At 37.0% G+C, this 16,268-nt stretch overlaps 1 long non-coding RNA gene across 1 annotated transcript; it reads left to right on the forward strand.

Moving 5' to 3' along the window:
• The first annotated feature begins 3,253 nt into the window (after positions 1–3,253).
• LOC139793732 (uncharacterized) lies at positions 3,254–15,588 on the forward strand. Its single transcript, XR_011724755.1, has 3 exons — positions 3,254–3,320; positions 3,825–3,969; positions 15,509–15,588. It is a non-coding gene; the product is annotated as an uncharacterized lncRNA (long non-coding RNA).
• The last annotated feature ends 680 nt before the right edge of the window (positions 15,589–16,268 follow it).

Consider the following 16,268-nt stretch of genomic DNA (forward strand, 5'->3'; position numbering starts at 1 on the left):
AACAGCTTGTTTTCTGGCAAAGCTTGTTATTTACGGCTTGTTAGTATCGATTAGGTGTAGGTGTTTACTCAGAAAAGTTTTGCTCTGTCAATCCAGTGGCTTTAATTTCTCCTGTCCATAGTGCATTTAGTACTATCACACTTTTTTCTAAAGGTTCTAGTTGGTTTCAGAGGCTTAAAGTTGCTGAAAGATCTCTGCCTTAGTAGTCCTCCTGAAAATTTGTTAACCCCTGAACTTCTTTTTCATGAAGACGTCATGGAAATGCAGTTGTTTTCATAGCATGCTGAGCAAACAATATTAACTGTAAACTTTCTCAAATATTGACATTTTAATCAGTCCATGTTTCAAGCTGTGTGCAGTCTCCCCATTGTGAAGAGGTCCTAATTCAGTGGTAGCACAAGGAACTGATGATGCTCTGTGACAAATTAACAGCACAGGCAGATGCTTCACTATGCTGAAAGCTCCAACTTTGGCTTCCATGCATAGAACTTCTCTAGTAACTGGAAGTGTCCCTCTGAGAAGAAAACCTCAAGCACAGGACTGTTTTGTTGTGTGGCTCATGGCATGGGTATGATTTACATTTGGGAAGCTCACAGATGTGAACTGTCGTCAGAAAAAAAGAGGGTTTACTGAGTTCAGTACATCCATTGTTTGAATGGTTTTGCTGAGTTTTCAGAGAGCGATTCTTGAATAAGTGGGGATAAAATAAATTTTAACTATTTATGTGCATTACATTTCTGTGTTTGGCACAGCAAATCCAGAGACTGAAAAAAGGAAAACAAACCAAAAATTCCATTAGAGAAAGGAATGTCCAAATAAAATTAAAGCATATTTGAAAGATCCTAATTCTTTTAACATCTTGGCAATAGGTAAAGGGTAAGTGTTGAAAATCAAGACTGCTTTTTACCTTTTCAATGAGGCACAGCATTGGTCTGCTTCTTACACTATACTTTCTTCCTTAAATAAGGTTCTTGAGACCATGCTGTGAAGATGAAAGAGGCAGTTTATTTTCTTCCTTCCCGGCATTGCTTCTCTTTTAGTGGAAATAAAAGCAAGACCATGCAAATGAAAACAGCACGCCAGATATCAAGTAAAGAATATCAAATATATCAGTTGCCAAAGTGCAATGTTTTTATAGTGGTTCAATATTAGTTTGTACCTTGGACATACAACATGGCATGCAGCCATTTGGATGCCTTGACCCTATTAACACCAGTGGGAAATGAGTCTGGGTCTTGTGAACGGAGGAAGTGACACCAAAGCATCTTCAGGCAGTCATAGGTGCAACCTACATCTATTTAAGTAACAATTACTTGCAGCCCCATAATTACAAGTTATTGGAAGGACTGGGTAAAAGAGGCACAAAAATTACTTGTGTGCTGAGGAAAGTGAGTTATAACAAGAGTTTTAAGGAATTTGATTTATCTATTTTTCTAAAAAGGAGATTGGAATGTGGCATGATTATAATGCCCAAATACCTTCATGTTGAGAGAATCTTAGATTAATGGCAGGAAGCTAAAGTCATAAAAGTTTAAATAAGAAATTAGACCTAATTTTTAACAGCGTGGGCACTGAAACATTAGCACAGATTACAAGTGGAATTGATGATTTCTACACCTTATGAAGTCTTCAAATCAATGCTGAATGTCTTTCCAAAATAGTTGATTTAGCCAAGCAGGTTTTGAGAAACAGCATGAAATTTAAAGACTTCTGTTACACGGGGCACCGTAATTGAAATAATTGTCCTTCTGACCTTATTTTCTCAGAATTTATTAAAGAGGAGTGTTAGATAACAAATTAATCACTGTTCTGAACCTCTAGTTACTTCTATGCTTATACTTGCCATTTCATAAAGCTACTATTTTCTTTTGATCCTTGGTGAGAGACTCAATATTTATGATGTCATCTAATATATTTATTATAATTGGCTATATCATTTTAATTTATAGTAAAGTAGAATTTAAATGGTGTGTTTCTCCAACGTGGTCTTGCCTGCTTGGCCTACCATGACCAATCCCCTATTTTCCAGGAGTGTAACAAGGCTATTTTGGAAAGAAAGCTCCTTTAAGTCACTGAAGAGAAGCAAGATACTTTATTACCACCTGGGGAGGTAACTGCATGGTCACTGGTGATGATCAGTGAGTCACCTCCCTGAGGTAAGGAGTGAAGCATCTTTTGTTCACTGGGCCAGAGGCACTTTCCTTCTGCAATGGACTCTGACTCCCCTTCTGCGTGACCCTACTAGGATGTTTTAATGTAAAATCAGTGGGAGAAGCAAACAGGAGCTGCTAAATATAGATCATATAAATACTTTCTTTAAATTCTCTGAGTCTGATAAAATATCATTCCTCTTCCTGATAAACATCAGTATGCATGCATTCTAGCATTTTTTAGGTAGTGGAATTGTTTTTCTCTGAATATTAGTGGTTTTGATTCTGTGAGTTTTGACATCTCTATTCTTTTGTCTGACAAATCTGTGCGCTGACTTGTAAAAAAAAAAAAAATCAATATTTTCTCTGCAGTTGAGTTGATTTATTATCACAGTTCCCTTTCCCCTCTTTTTATCAGTGTGTTTCTATTGCTGTAGGGTTGAGTACCTGATAACATCACAGGGTAGAAGACACACAGAGAGTTTCTGTGACCTTATCCCCTGTGTGATCTTGTCCAGTGTGACGGTGAGCCATGGCTATAAAGTGAACAATGATATTATCCAAGCTGTGCAATCAGATTTATGTTCTATTATGTTAGAAATATATATGAACTAGAAACAATTAACAAAATTTAGATTTATGTTTTAACTGTGCTTGTCTGGTATCTGAGTGGCTAAAGGGAGAGTAAACATCCACTGAGTAAAACATAATTTGCCTACATGGTAGCATGTGCTGAAAGAGTCATATGGCCCACAGTCCTTGCACTAAGGTGAGCTTGTTGTTGCTCATTTAAAAAATATAGTTTTATTGTTGTTTCTGTTAGCCACCTATATCAAAGCAGTATTTAAGCACCTCAGTATGAGATCAGAGCTGCCTTGTAGACACTGTGTAGACACATAAGGGAAGACAAATTTCACAGGCACTGTTTCAGGGCACACGCAACTGAAGGCTGCAATGGGTAAATGTGCTGTGTCTGTGTTGCCAACCTGAACACAGCAATGCAGAGTCCAATGTTCACACAGGGGTGCTCTGGGAAAACAAGTTAACTAAGTTTATTAAACCTGTGTTAAATGTAGCTACAGCATATCAGACCCACTCTATTCTTTCAAGAGAGGACCCTCGTGTAGTGACCTCTTGCCTGTTGAATTTCTTCCCCTGCTCACCACCTTGGTAATCTCAGGCCACTCCTTGCCTAGCCACTGGGGACTGTCATTATCTGTAGGCATCTTGAAGAAATATGCTTGAAGGCAGGCTGTAGAGGAGGATTTTGTGAAGGAGTTTTTCTTATTGTCAGGAAGCAGCAATGAGTGCTTGACAGGCAGGAATTGTGTGTGCACCTGCTTGGCGCTGCAGGGGCCGGGAGACTGAAGGGAAAACGACAGCAAAGTAAACTCATACATCAGATAGCTACAACAAGGCAAGAGGGTGGTGTTTAGTAAGAAAAGCAAAATAATGTGTTAACTCTGTTAGTGAAAAGATGCAAAAGTGTGGTGATACAGTCAGAGAAATAAACTAGGGAGACTAATCTACTAAGTCTTAATGTGATTTGGAGGTCAGTCTCTGTCTAGACTACATCAGAGGAGATGATGAAAGCAAAAAGTCTGAGAAAAGTTGGCTTAGAAACCATGCCCTTGCACTCTTGCCCTTTCTTTACTCTTTCCTTCTTTCCAACAGGGACTTGGGAAAGTTTGGCAGCAAGACAGTAGAGCTGGTAATACAAGGAAGAGAAGACGTGGGGGAGCAGCATTACCAGTTCCCTGGTGCTGCTGCCCTACTGCAGTGTGGTTCTTACTGATATCTTTGGTTCTGACTAGCAAAAGTAAGGCTCAATTGGCTTTTCTTTCCCTTTTCCACCCTTTTTCTCTCAGTTCTTCCAGTAGTGTATCAGAGGGAGAAAAAGAGGAAGAAAACAGACCTTAGTGACTTTGGTCTTCTCCTTGAGAGAGAGAAATCTGCTTCTCCTACTCTCCTGATGAACCATAGGTGCACAGTGATTGCAGATGGTTCAAAGCTGGAACAGCAGCAGACTCAGAGGTAAGATGACAGGTATTTCCAAAGCTTCATATTTATTTTTAAAGAAAAGCAAAGATTGCTGTGGGTCTAGACACATTTTTGCAAGGTTTGTGTACCAGGCCTTCATATATTTTGATGGTACTTCTCAGAAGAAGATGTATCCAGTTGAACACATAACCAGGCCTCTGTTGTCTATAAGCAATCACACTAGTGCCAAAGTATATTCTTTTGGCAACATGTATTTGATTAACATTATTACATTTATTAATCAATGTATTTTTAAAAATAGTGATATAAAATGATTGTTTTTATTTATTAGAGACCCATATTTATCAACATGAATTTTATTACCTTGGTTAAATTCTTTATTAAGATTCCAGACACTGACAGATAATTTTTTTTCTACTTTCTATTGAGTCTTTTAAGATGTCATCCTTTTTCCAGATACTGAGCTATAATTTTCTTCGGGCACCATTTTATGTCTTCTTTCTGTCTTAATTATGAGGAAATAAGCCTTGAAATTGTCCTTAGCTTTGGCATAATGATAGATTGAGTTGTTTTGCTTCCCTTCCCTTATCAATTTTCTATGATTCCTGCACTCAGATTTATATTTATCATCAGCTTCTTGTTTCTTTAATCAACAAGCAATACTTTCATCGCTGCTGTCGTACCTGTTAGGGTGTTTCTAACTGGTAAGATTGTTTTTTAATTGCTTCAGGTAGAAACTTTTCAGACTTGTACTGGAAGATTTTTACACAGTTCCCAGTTATCATTAATTTTTTCTGCCTACATTATTTTTCCAATGGAATTGGTCATATGTTAACACAATAAATGTGTAGCTACAACAGTGTAGCTACTTGTTCTGTCAATTTTTGTTCTCCAAGTTCATTGGGAGTTCCCTGCCTACCTATATAAGGAACAGCATTCTAACCTCAAAATTTAGAAATTATTAATTTCTAAAGTGAAACATGTTTATGTCTGACATAGTGGTTTGAATTAAAATGGCATGTACATATATGCTACATTGCCCCATAGGTTAGATTACTGATATTGGTTAAATTATTTGGAAAGTCTGATTCTGCATATCCACATGTATGACATACTTAATATTATTAAGATCATATGAACACACGGTCTTTGCAGTTTCAAATAGTGGTGGCTTAGTTTGTTCAGAAGTAGGTGTAATATTTTTAATTTGATTTGGCACCAAACGAAACAAAATTAAACACATGGCTGAATTAGTGAATATATATGACAACTGAGAGAGCAGAACAATGCGTGACAATTTTAGTTTTTTCTAAAATGTTTTCATATCTTCTAAAAACAAACCCAGCTTTTGAAAATGCAGTTGAGATCTTTGAGTGTCATTTACCTTTCATTGTCACAACCTCCCTCCCCTACAAGAATGACAATAAATGTCTTTCTCTTTCATAGCCTACAAAAGAATGAATTCTTGTCTACTCTTGTCTGTGATATAATTTTTCAAATAGCTCTAGTGATTGCAGTCTGGAGTGTATGAATAGAAAATTCAAATTGTTTCATTGAAAGAGTCTTATGAACTTTGCAAGCACGTAGCAAAGACAGACTAGGTAGATAAAAATAATATCACTTTTTCTTATAATAGATGTTAAATCTAATAATGAGAAAAAAACATCCCAAACTTGCAAGGCTTTCATAAGTAGATTGTTCTGAATTTCAAGAGCATCACAGAAAATACAGTGGTTTTATATCACTTCTGGTGTTTTTTCAAAAAAATCTGCTGTGACTGCTGACCTAGAATAAAACTGACAGATGGCTTCTGCTACATTTGAGACATATACTACAGATAACTGTACAAGATCTATTTGCTCTTAGTGAATGTTTTTCCATACACATAAATAAAATAATATTTTCAAATAGAAAGACAAAGATTTTAATTACTGGTGTCATCCTGAAGATGAGAAATTCATATTTTTCTTTTTAATTTTTTTCAGTATCTTCTAGATAGTGATTTGCTGTCCCATTTGTGAAGATAGGGTCATGATTATGGTTTCACTTTTAGTTTGGCTTTAGTATGCATTTTGTGGCAATGGATCTTTAATTTTCTAATTATATCTGGGAGCTGAGATAACTTAGCATCCTGTGAGAGAGTAATGTTAGGCAGAAGGTTTATATTTTGAAAGAGTTTTATCTGAGTTAAATTGGTCAAATTTAAAAGAGCAGCATACCTGCTATGAAAGTGATTTTAACCTTTAGATAAATCCCAGCCTCATGAGCTGCTCCCCAGGACCATACCTTTCAAACCCTGTGACAGAAAAGCTGTAAAATGAGTATTGCTGTGGCATTAGGAGCTATGGGTGCATGTTGGTGGCATGTCCCTTTTTCCTGTGGTAGGGTCTGCTCTATGCTGAGTGTGCCTGAGGTCAAAAAGGAAACTCACAGAATAAAGTGAGCCTCAACATGTTTGAGAACTGAGCTTTCAGCATTTACCAGATCTGGGTTTTGTAGCCAGAACAGAGGCATGATTGATCATTAGGTAATAATACTGCTAGAACATTATTTAGATGCAGCTTAGCAATGAGTTTAGTTAAAGCTTTAATTCCCAGATTATGTTATCATCTCAGCTTTCATTTGGAAATGACAGAATTTTTAAAACTGGGAAGAAGTTTAAAGTACACCACACCAAAAAGAGAAATAAAAAACCCAAAATGTTTCCTTATTTTGCTTAGTCTTACGTTTACTTTTGTTTTGGTTTTTTTTTTTATTTTTTATTTTTAAAAAAGATACTTGGGCTACAGTAGGATGTTTGATATTAGCCCTGCTGCAAATGTTAAGCTATTATGAATGCTAGATTCTCCCTGCCTCAATCTATTGAAAAATAACATGTAATAACTGTTTACTCATCTGTGATCTTAACATAAAATTCTAAATGAGATTCTTATAATTGTGGCACATATGATTTAGCAAAACTGTTGATAAGTTATAAGTGAGCTGTTAGCCACACAAGGTTTCTGTACACGAAATCAAGTACTACCACTTCTATTACTAGTTCTGTGTGGTCTTGGTGACACCAAAAAGGAAGAGGCAATGAAAAGAGAACTTTTATCAAAAAGCAAAGGCAAGCCAGAACATATATTCCTAGTCTAATTTTACTTTTTTTGTTTGGGTTTTTTTGTGCTAAACATTGAGAACCCAGGTTAAAGTAATGAGATAAAGGTTTGTTAACTTGAATTATTACTGGAAATAACCCTTTGAAATATAACTCACTTTGGAATGTGACTCTTAGAAATAATTAGCAGTATTGTTTCTTGATCTTCAGTTGCAAGATCAGTTGCCCGAGTTTCTGTCTCTTTGACTGACAGCCCTGTTTTTTAGAGGTAGCTCTTGTGAATGGGCTTTTCTCTAGCATCTTGTCTTAAAGGTTTCCACATGCAGTGGCAGAAGTGAAAGGGAGGATGAACTAGACATGGGTAATGGGTTAGTTAATTGAATGGTCCAGAAGTGTGAATGTAAGTTTAGGCATGAGTACAGGTCTCCTGAGTTGTCAGTGTGTTAATTTGCTATTGGAGTCGTGAGCTCCTTTGCAAGAGGGATCCATACAGGTAGTAAAGGAGATGATAGCTGAAGCAGAAGATGGTGGTGATGTAGTAGAAATTGATTTTAGACCTCTTGAGACATCCTGCAAGGCTGAAGAATAAAGCTTGACTTAATAAAAGTTAGCCCTAGAGCTCCATACTGAAATATCATGAAGTTTGAATGCTGTGCCCTGGTTAATGGGAGCTATCCCTTTAAAATTTACTGTGACAAAGAGAATGTCTGACCTGAGGGAGAGGATAGTTTTGCCTGTGAATCAAGACAAACTTCTATTTGAGAAGTTTCAGAAGGCTAGATAAAAGTCTATTGTCAGGAAAGAATTTTTTTCTCCATTTGCAAGCAGAGAGACTAAATTTCTCAAGTCATTGCTAATTAACCTCTATTACATATGGCCAGTCTCCATTCTGTTTAGTTCAGCCAGGATTGAAAATAGACCTATCTAATGCAGGCTTAGTAACCACACCATTAAATGAGTTTGATGAGTCTCTTCTCTCACCCCTGTGACATTAATTATGTCTCCGTAGGCCTGTTCTCAGTGCCCAGGACCATGACTTTTCTGGGTGCTCTGCCAGGGACTCGTGCTGATTGCAGGCTGCAATCAACAATCTTGGCAACAGGTTTTAAAAAGCTGGCAAATCTTACTATCACAGGAATGTTGAACCAAAAGAGTTTTTAAAAAGCCTGATGATAGTGAATAATTGAGACTTTTTATATAAAACAAGACATATCTCATAGTCTCATGACTTTTGAGTTATGAAATTTTTCTTCCAGAAGTACCACGAAGATATTTAATTTTCCATTGTTATGTATATTCTTTATATTCCACAGTTTTCCATGTCTTTCTTTTTTTCAAAAGTAGTGTCGAGAGAAATGAACACTATTACCTCTTTACTTGTGTCATATATCAAACAATGGTGGCTTATGTCATTCCTGAAGTTTTGTCTCCATACTGTGGGAGAAGTACCACACGGGGTGGCTGTGTCATAAAATAGAACCTCTGTCCTGTTACTTAAATTAGTACTAGAAAACATGCTATCACAGGCTTAGATCTAATTTATAATAAGAGATCACAGATACTATGTGATTAATTTTCTTGTGTTTTGTGATTCAGAGATGCGATCTTAAAGTGGGCTGTTAAGACTATCTGTGCTATTCTGAGGAATAAAGTAGTTGTAGTCAGTGTGTTCTATATTTAAATAAATTTGGAAACAATGCTGCATTTTATATTCAGCAGAAATAAGAGTTCTTAAATGAACGGAGTAGATACAAGAACCCAGAGATGTAATCAACTGTACTCTATGGACTCATAAGAAAATGAAGAGGGAAAACCCCATGATTCATAAAAAACGGTATAAAGGTTGCTGGATGATTTAAGGCCAGATTAACAAATCACTACAATGCAATTTATGGCTTTAGATAATGGGAGGTCAAACATGTATTACCAGCTGACTTAAATTTGATTTGACTGAAAGATAAAACTCAGCTACATGAACCATATTAACTGAAAGCCTCTGCTTTACATTTCTCACTGATGGCACCCTGGGGAGGCAACTTTCTTGGCATTTCACATCCAATTTAAGCACATCATTGATGAAAAGATGGCTAAATTGGTGCGTCATTTTGTAATAAAATATCTCACAAATTGTTTATCTGATCAATGGAGAATGCAGTCTCAAGCTGTTCAGAGCTAATGTGCTCATTGCACTAAAACAGTATGTTATTGACTGTCGGAGGGACCTGGGAATTTCTAAACTCAGTTTAGATTTCCTGAATGAGAGCAACATATTGCATCAGAATAGTAGGTTGTAGGAGATTGACTCTGCTAGCTGAATTCTCACTGAAATAAAATAGATGTGAATAGAGGACACTAAGCACATAGAGGGAAATGTTCAGCTCCTCATATGATCAGGCTGTAGAGCGGAGAAAGGGATTTTATTCTTATGCTATATTCTTTCTTTCTTATGGAGAATTTACACCACTATAATTCCACTGACTTTATTTGACAAAATCCTGCAGCATCAGGATTTTGCAGAGGAAAGTAATGCCATATGTGTGTCTTATACATCAAATGTTATTTTCAGACCTGTAGTGAGACATTTCGTTGCCTGGGGTTGGGTGGGAGGACTCCTTCCCAGGTGGGAAGCATGTGGGGCCTCCTCAGGACCAGAGGTATATGGAGACTCCCTGGGGAGATAGATGGCTGCTTTTCGGACACGGGCTAAGCCAGCCCTGAGGGGAGCTTGGTGGATGTGGTATAGAGAGGAGAAGGACCCCTCCTGTGAAGAAGCAAGGTAGGCAGGTAGAATAGATATACATTTTTTCCCTACAGGCCTAGCAGCTCCTTTTGCTGGAGCTGCTGCCCACTTTGTATCTTAAGGATGAGGAAGCAGCACTATGGCAGGTCTCAAGTTCAGCTGGCCTCAGTCCTGGATTCAGAGGAATGCAGTCAGGTTATTTATGCACCCTTCTTCTTAGCTGTCCATTTGTCATGCTTTTGTACTTCTTTTTCACTGTAACTTTCCCACAAAATGAAGTGGATGAGAATGATTAAAAATGGTTCTCACATGAAGCAAAACCTCAGGAGGTCTGTGTTTAGAGACCAAGGTTCCTGTCTATACAAGACTGGTCTCGTTCAGTGTAGATGTGGGAGACACAAACTATATGATATGATTTTAATTTTTTAAAAATTTCTTTTCCTAGAAATGTTCAATCCACCACAGAAATTATTCAAAGACAGAAGGTCTTTGACAGAGTGGTTGGTGGATACTTTTAGTAGGAGAAAAGTGCTTTTTTCCCAAGGTTGAGGGTGGAAAAGGCTTCTTTCTTTGCAGCCCATGGGTTTAGGACCCCGCCAAGCTGGACTCATATGCTCTTTCTGTTCAGGAATTGATAAAGTAATGCAAAAGAGGTGTAAAGTGCACATACTAAGAAAGCACCTTAACTGGTGGGATGTAGAATATTCCAAGGTGGGTGCTCCCTGGTCTCTCATTGAAGCTGCTCAGCTGTGCACAATAGATTTCCATAGTGTTATGTCTACAGGGGAGAACAGCACTGCAGGCAGCTGATTTAAGTGTTTATCTGAGAGCTGAAAACTATGGTTTTCCATACACTTCCCTACCAATAACTATTATATTTAAGTAATAAAATTGTTTTAATTACTTTATTCAGCCAGAAATACTAGATGCAGTCCAAAAATGTAATTTGATTTTGTTTGGCTGAAACTGGTATTTTTGTTAATGGCATATAAATCATATTTCCAGGAAGAGACAGGGCTTTCTACACTTGAAGCATGTATCAGTGAGGTAGAGAACACAGTTTGGTCCCCACAGTACTACAGAGGCCAGATTAGCCAAAATTCACTCCTTTTTTCTTGTCTGATTTTTGGAAGTTAAATAGTCCTAGGCCTGCCCACTACTTGAATGAGAGCTAGAAAATCACAGATAGAAGAGGAACAAACTGAAGAACACTTTGCCACTTGGTGAATCTTAGATCAAAGAAGCTGAACAAATGGAGAGACTTATTCTTGACAGTCCATTATGTCTTGTGAAAAGTTGGGGAGGAGAGTTGTTGTCTGAGTACTGACCAGATTCTAAACAAGCCTTTCAAATAATATTCTCTTGGTAGAATTTATCTCTAGTTTTATCCTCCCTCTTCCCATCCCATCTCCTTTTGAGGGTGCTTATATTCAGGAAAACACAGAGGTTCAGAAGTCTATGAACACCAATGTTGGGGTTTTTTGACATCGCAGTTGTTGGGGCATATACAGACAAGAAATAGCAGATGTCTTGGAGACACTTGTTTTTTGAGTCACTTCGAGGCACTCTGACTTAAAAAAAAAAAAAAAAAAGAAAAAGGTATGTTAAAGGAATGCCTTTTTGTCAAAGTGAGAAACAGTGTAGGATTTATCTTTCTCTGGATCTCAAACACTGCTAGCATGATGCCTCTATTTTAATTTTGGCATTTACTGTAACCAGGGGAAGGATATTGGTGAAAAATTGCACTGAGCAAAACCAAACAAGCAAAATGAAGGAAGATACTCCTGACAAGTAAGCCCTTAGCTAGTTCTGTGGTGTTTTCATCCTCCTTAAAGTAATAACCCCCTATTGTTTAAAAAAAAATATCCAGATATATAGATCAAAAAAAATCAGCAGAAACCTGAGTTTACCAGTTTTCACTCAAAACCACTTTCCTTATGGCCTTGTGTGTTGCTGACATTTGCTCATTTTGGTTTTGTGCAAATGAGAACATGTTGCACAAAGTTATTCTAGTCTCTTGTTAATCTTATGATACAAGTTGTACTAAGAACTCTTGAGCATTCATTAGCAGTATTAAAGACCTTATTTAAAATACTAATTTTACATGCACAACTAATGATACAATTTTCTATCTAAGTACTAGTAAATGGTTAATTAATGTTACTGTTACACTAAAAACAGTGTTTTGATCATGTCCTCATAATCAGAGGAAGGAAAGTGTCCTTAAGGAGTAAAATACTGCTTATGCTTTACTAGATTATAGAAATCAGATTCTTAATAATAGCGAGATCCAGGACTTTTCTTGGTCAACAACCAGGCAGTTTTGTGAGTCTGCCAGATGACACCTTCAGAGTCCTTCCCTCACCCGGAGCAATTAAAGCAAAGCCTGAAGCACACACATAGGCAGCTCAGGGCACTGATGATGGTTTCATTGTCATTATTACAAGACTTGTTAGTGCCCAGATGGATGACCAAAATTCTTGTTCTTTTTGGTGAAAATAGAGTTGGGATCTTAAATCTCTTCATTATCAGAGGAAATCCAACCCTTATCTGATTCCTTTTTTGTCCTAGTTAGGGTGCTTTTCCTGTCCATTAAAAAAGTCATTGCCAGGCAGGTGTGGAGGTAGGTGGGACAACAGTGACTCTTGAACTACTACTTTGTCCCTCATAAAAATTACATCTATCTTTTTTTTCCTAGTCATGAATCATAGTAACTGATAAGAAAAACATTCAGTCACCAAAGGAAGGCCAAGAAGATGATTAGAGGGCTGGACAAAATTGGATGAATGCAGTCTTTTCACCCTGAAGAAGAAAAGGCTCAGAGGACCTCTTCATGGCATTTCAATATTTAAAGGGTGCCTACAAAGAGGATGGAAGCTTTCTCTTCTCAAAGAGCCATATGGAGAGGACAAAGGGCAACAAGTAGAAGTTGTTCAGGAGTGGCTTCATCTTGTTATGAAAAAGAAAATTTTTGGAGTGAGAATAATCCATCACTGGAACAATGTCCCCAGGGATGTGGTAGGGTCCTTGTCACTGGATGTCTTCAAGACATTGGACAGGATGATAGAAAGTGTCATCTCTAGGTTGCCCTTTTCCTAAAAGGTTTGACCAGGTGTCCTTTTGAAGTCCTTTCCAATCTGGGCTGTTCTATGATTTTGTGTCACACAGTCATATTTTTTTTCCTATCTCTGCTTTTAAAGAATTTTGGGGAGGCAATGAGACAATCTAATACTCTAGATGCCTTCACAGGTTGATGCCTTCCTAAACCTACTCAATACATATGCCTTTTCAGTAAGTTTACTTAGAGCTACCAACACAAATCCTTATTTGGTGTCTCTTTGGCCCAGCTCTTGCTATTCTCTGTTCTACTTTAAATAAGCCTTCCATCCACACCAACTCTAGTTTTGGATACAATTTTTTTTTTCATAATTTATTTCTAAAAATATCAGAATATGTGTATAGTAGATACCAGTTCTGTCAACATCTTTTAGATCTGGTCTTTAATTACAGGTTACCATTGTTTGATTCTTCTTTTCTGAAAAAAAAAAAAAAAAAAAAAAGAAAAAGGTTGTGACCATAGTAAATCTGTGGAATGATGCAGATCTTAATGCATGTAGGTGAGATAGAATATGAGTTTGTAAAAGAGGAAAATGGTTCTTTCAAAAATATATTTGCATGCATGCTATTCTCATGCAAGTTAGTGGACATGTTAGCACTTGTACTCAAATTTATAGTCAGCCTTTCAACACCAATCTACAGACACTGAACATCCCTTTTGTTGGTTTGTCGCTGGACAGCCAGGTCATAACAAAAATTTGTAAATAAAAAAATAACTGAATTAGTCAATAAGACATGACTGAACAGACTCCATAATAAGATAACTGTAGACCTTCAGGATATGGTAAACTACTAGAGGTGCAGTGTTATCTCATTACAACACACATCTTCCTAAAGAATAGAGCGCTCTGAGGCATGTATTTATACTGTAATATATTCCTGCCTCAGGTCTGTTTATATATAAGGTATAAGGTGAAAGGACAAGTAGCTTTAAAACTTGAAAAGTAGGTGCCTTTCACTGTAGCTATATATGTAACATGCAGTTATATTCAATGGTTTATTGAGTGTGTTAATTGCAAGCAATAAGGCTGAAAAATGTGTGCTCTAATGAATAGCTCTCCCCCACCCTGCCCCCCAGGAACCAATGCTGTTCAAAATATTTTCATAAAGAAGAAAGAAACTCCAAAGAAGCAAATTCCAATTGCATCGGGGGACTCAAATGTACATTGCTCTGAAACTGTTCTGTAGTAGTAGTATTTTAGGATATTCAGCCAGTCAGAGAAGCAGCTTAGATGTCGCTGCCTTTCTCCTCATCACAAGAGAGCTTAGCAACAACTGTCCAATCCATTTAATCTTCAGCAGGGATAAACCTGTGGCAAAAAAAGCACCTCTAGGAATGAACAGTTTAACACAGTGGTCTTCTTGGTCTTGTTCTTTGCTTCTAGAGTAGTGTAAGATTGGGGTGGCCAAGAAAAATTATTGGAACGGTGTCAGTAAAATCAAGTGTTGTGACAGAGCATCAGGTCTGCAACGTGAAACTCTCTCCATTCAAATCAAGGAGAATTAGAGACTCGTCTTCATGCTGATTTCAAGCACTGATATGTTACAAGGAATTATGATGGTTTGCAGTGAGGTACAGAAGTAATTTAAAAAATCAGTGATTAGGTATTCATGGCAAAAGAAATCTCACGTGCTCCATCAAGCAGAAAAAAAGAATGAAAAGAATTTCCAAATTTTAAAATGGTGTGAAGTAAGGGAATAAAAATGAGTGACTGATAGTGGTTCAAAGAAGTGAAGTCTGGTAGAAGAGGAATGTAAAACTAAAGATAGTTTGTTATTATTTCTATGTTTGTATTACACTGGCATGGAGCAGCCCAAAAGAGGTTTTAAGAAGAATTTTAGTGCCCTAAAGAACTTCAGACCAACACTAAGAGGAAGGTCTAGCTGGGGTTTCAACAAATTAATTGATGAGGGCAGATGTATGGGAGAAATTATCCTAAATTTACTGTTGCTGTACTGGATTTCCCATATTTCATGTGTAGTTCATGGGTGGATTGACCACAAATCACTTACAGTGCTATGCTGGTATGCTCTACCATAAAAAGAAATAAATTGATAATAATAATAAAAAAGCATAGAATTCAAGGATGGTCTACCAGAAATAATGCATATCAAATAAGTAATAGTTTGGTAGGAGAATTTCTGCTTTACATTACCAGTAGCTGTTTTGCCCTTACCTTTAAGGATGGTACTTTATCTCCATTATCACCAAGGATGGTAATAATTTAATTTTAGAGCCATATCCAGCTTGCCCCTTATCTCCATGTCAACCTCATCATCAACATTACTGTTGCAGGACCTTGCTCATTTGACTATGATTTGAATTCTATGGAAGCTTCTTTTGACCTCTGAGACACAGCATTTTTTATTGACTAATTCTCTTTTGCTCTTTCCTTACAGGTTTTCCATACTGGACAAATAACAAACATCAAAGAACAATGAAATCATCAAGGCTGAGGGCCTCCCCTTAGAAAGATCCTGGGAGGGACGAGCCATGAAAAATCACAGGTAAGTTGCTGTTGACAGCCTTCCAATATTAAAAAAAAAAAGTGTAATGAAAAAAAGAAAACTGGTGGAAGGTGTCTGGAAAATTTTATTTATTTGACTTGGGGAAAAAAGGAAGATGTTACACTTCCACTTTCAAGTCCTCTTTAAAAACAAAATTCCAATCTAGATATACGGTCCAAATTCTGAAATTTAAGAAATAAATTGTCAAATTAAAAACTTTCTGATCAACACAAAATCATTCTCCCTAAGTTTTTTGGCTTCCTACAGTGTCTATATTTTGACCTTTTCCCTCACTTTCAAAGACTCCTGTCACTGGTTCCGGATATTAGACAGCTACTTTCTTCCACCTGGAAGGGGAGACTGGAAGAAAAAGTGGATGGAAAAAGTGATGGCAAGATTTCTTGGATTCTCAGGTTTTCTCTCCCAGGATATTTTCTGATACTGTGCTAAATGGCAGAATCTAGGTCTGGAGTAAAAGAAAAGGAATGAGAAAACTGAAATGATTGTTTTAAAAAAAATATCTGACAGAACAATGCTTACAGTTTATGGTCTTATTTTTGTGGAAAAGTCTCTTACATTGACTTAATGATATCCACTGGAATTGAAACAACTGTGTCTACTCAAGGGACTTACACTGTTTAATTGCATCAAT

This window comes from Heliangelus exortis, chromosome 2, assembly GCF_036169615.1.
Source record: "Heliangelus exortis chromosome 2, bHelExo1.hap1, whole genome shotgun sequence".
Lineage (NCBI taxonomy): Eukaryota > Metazoa > Chordata > Aves > Apodiformes > Trochilidae > Heliangelus > Heliangelus exortis.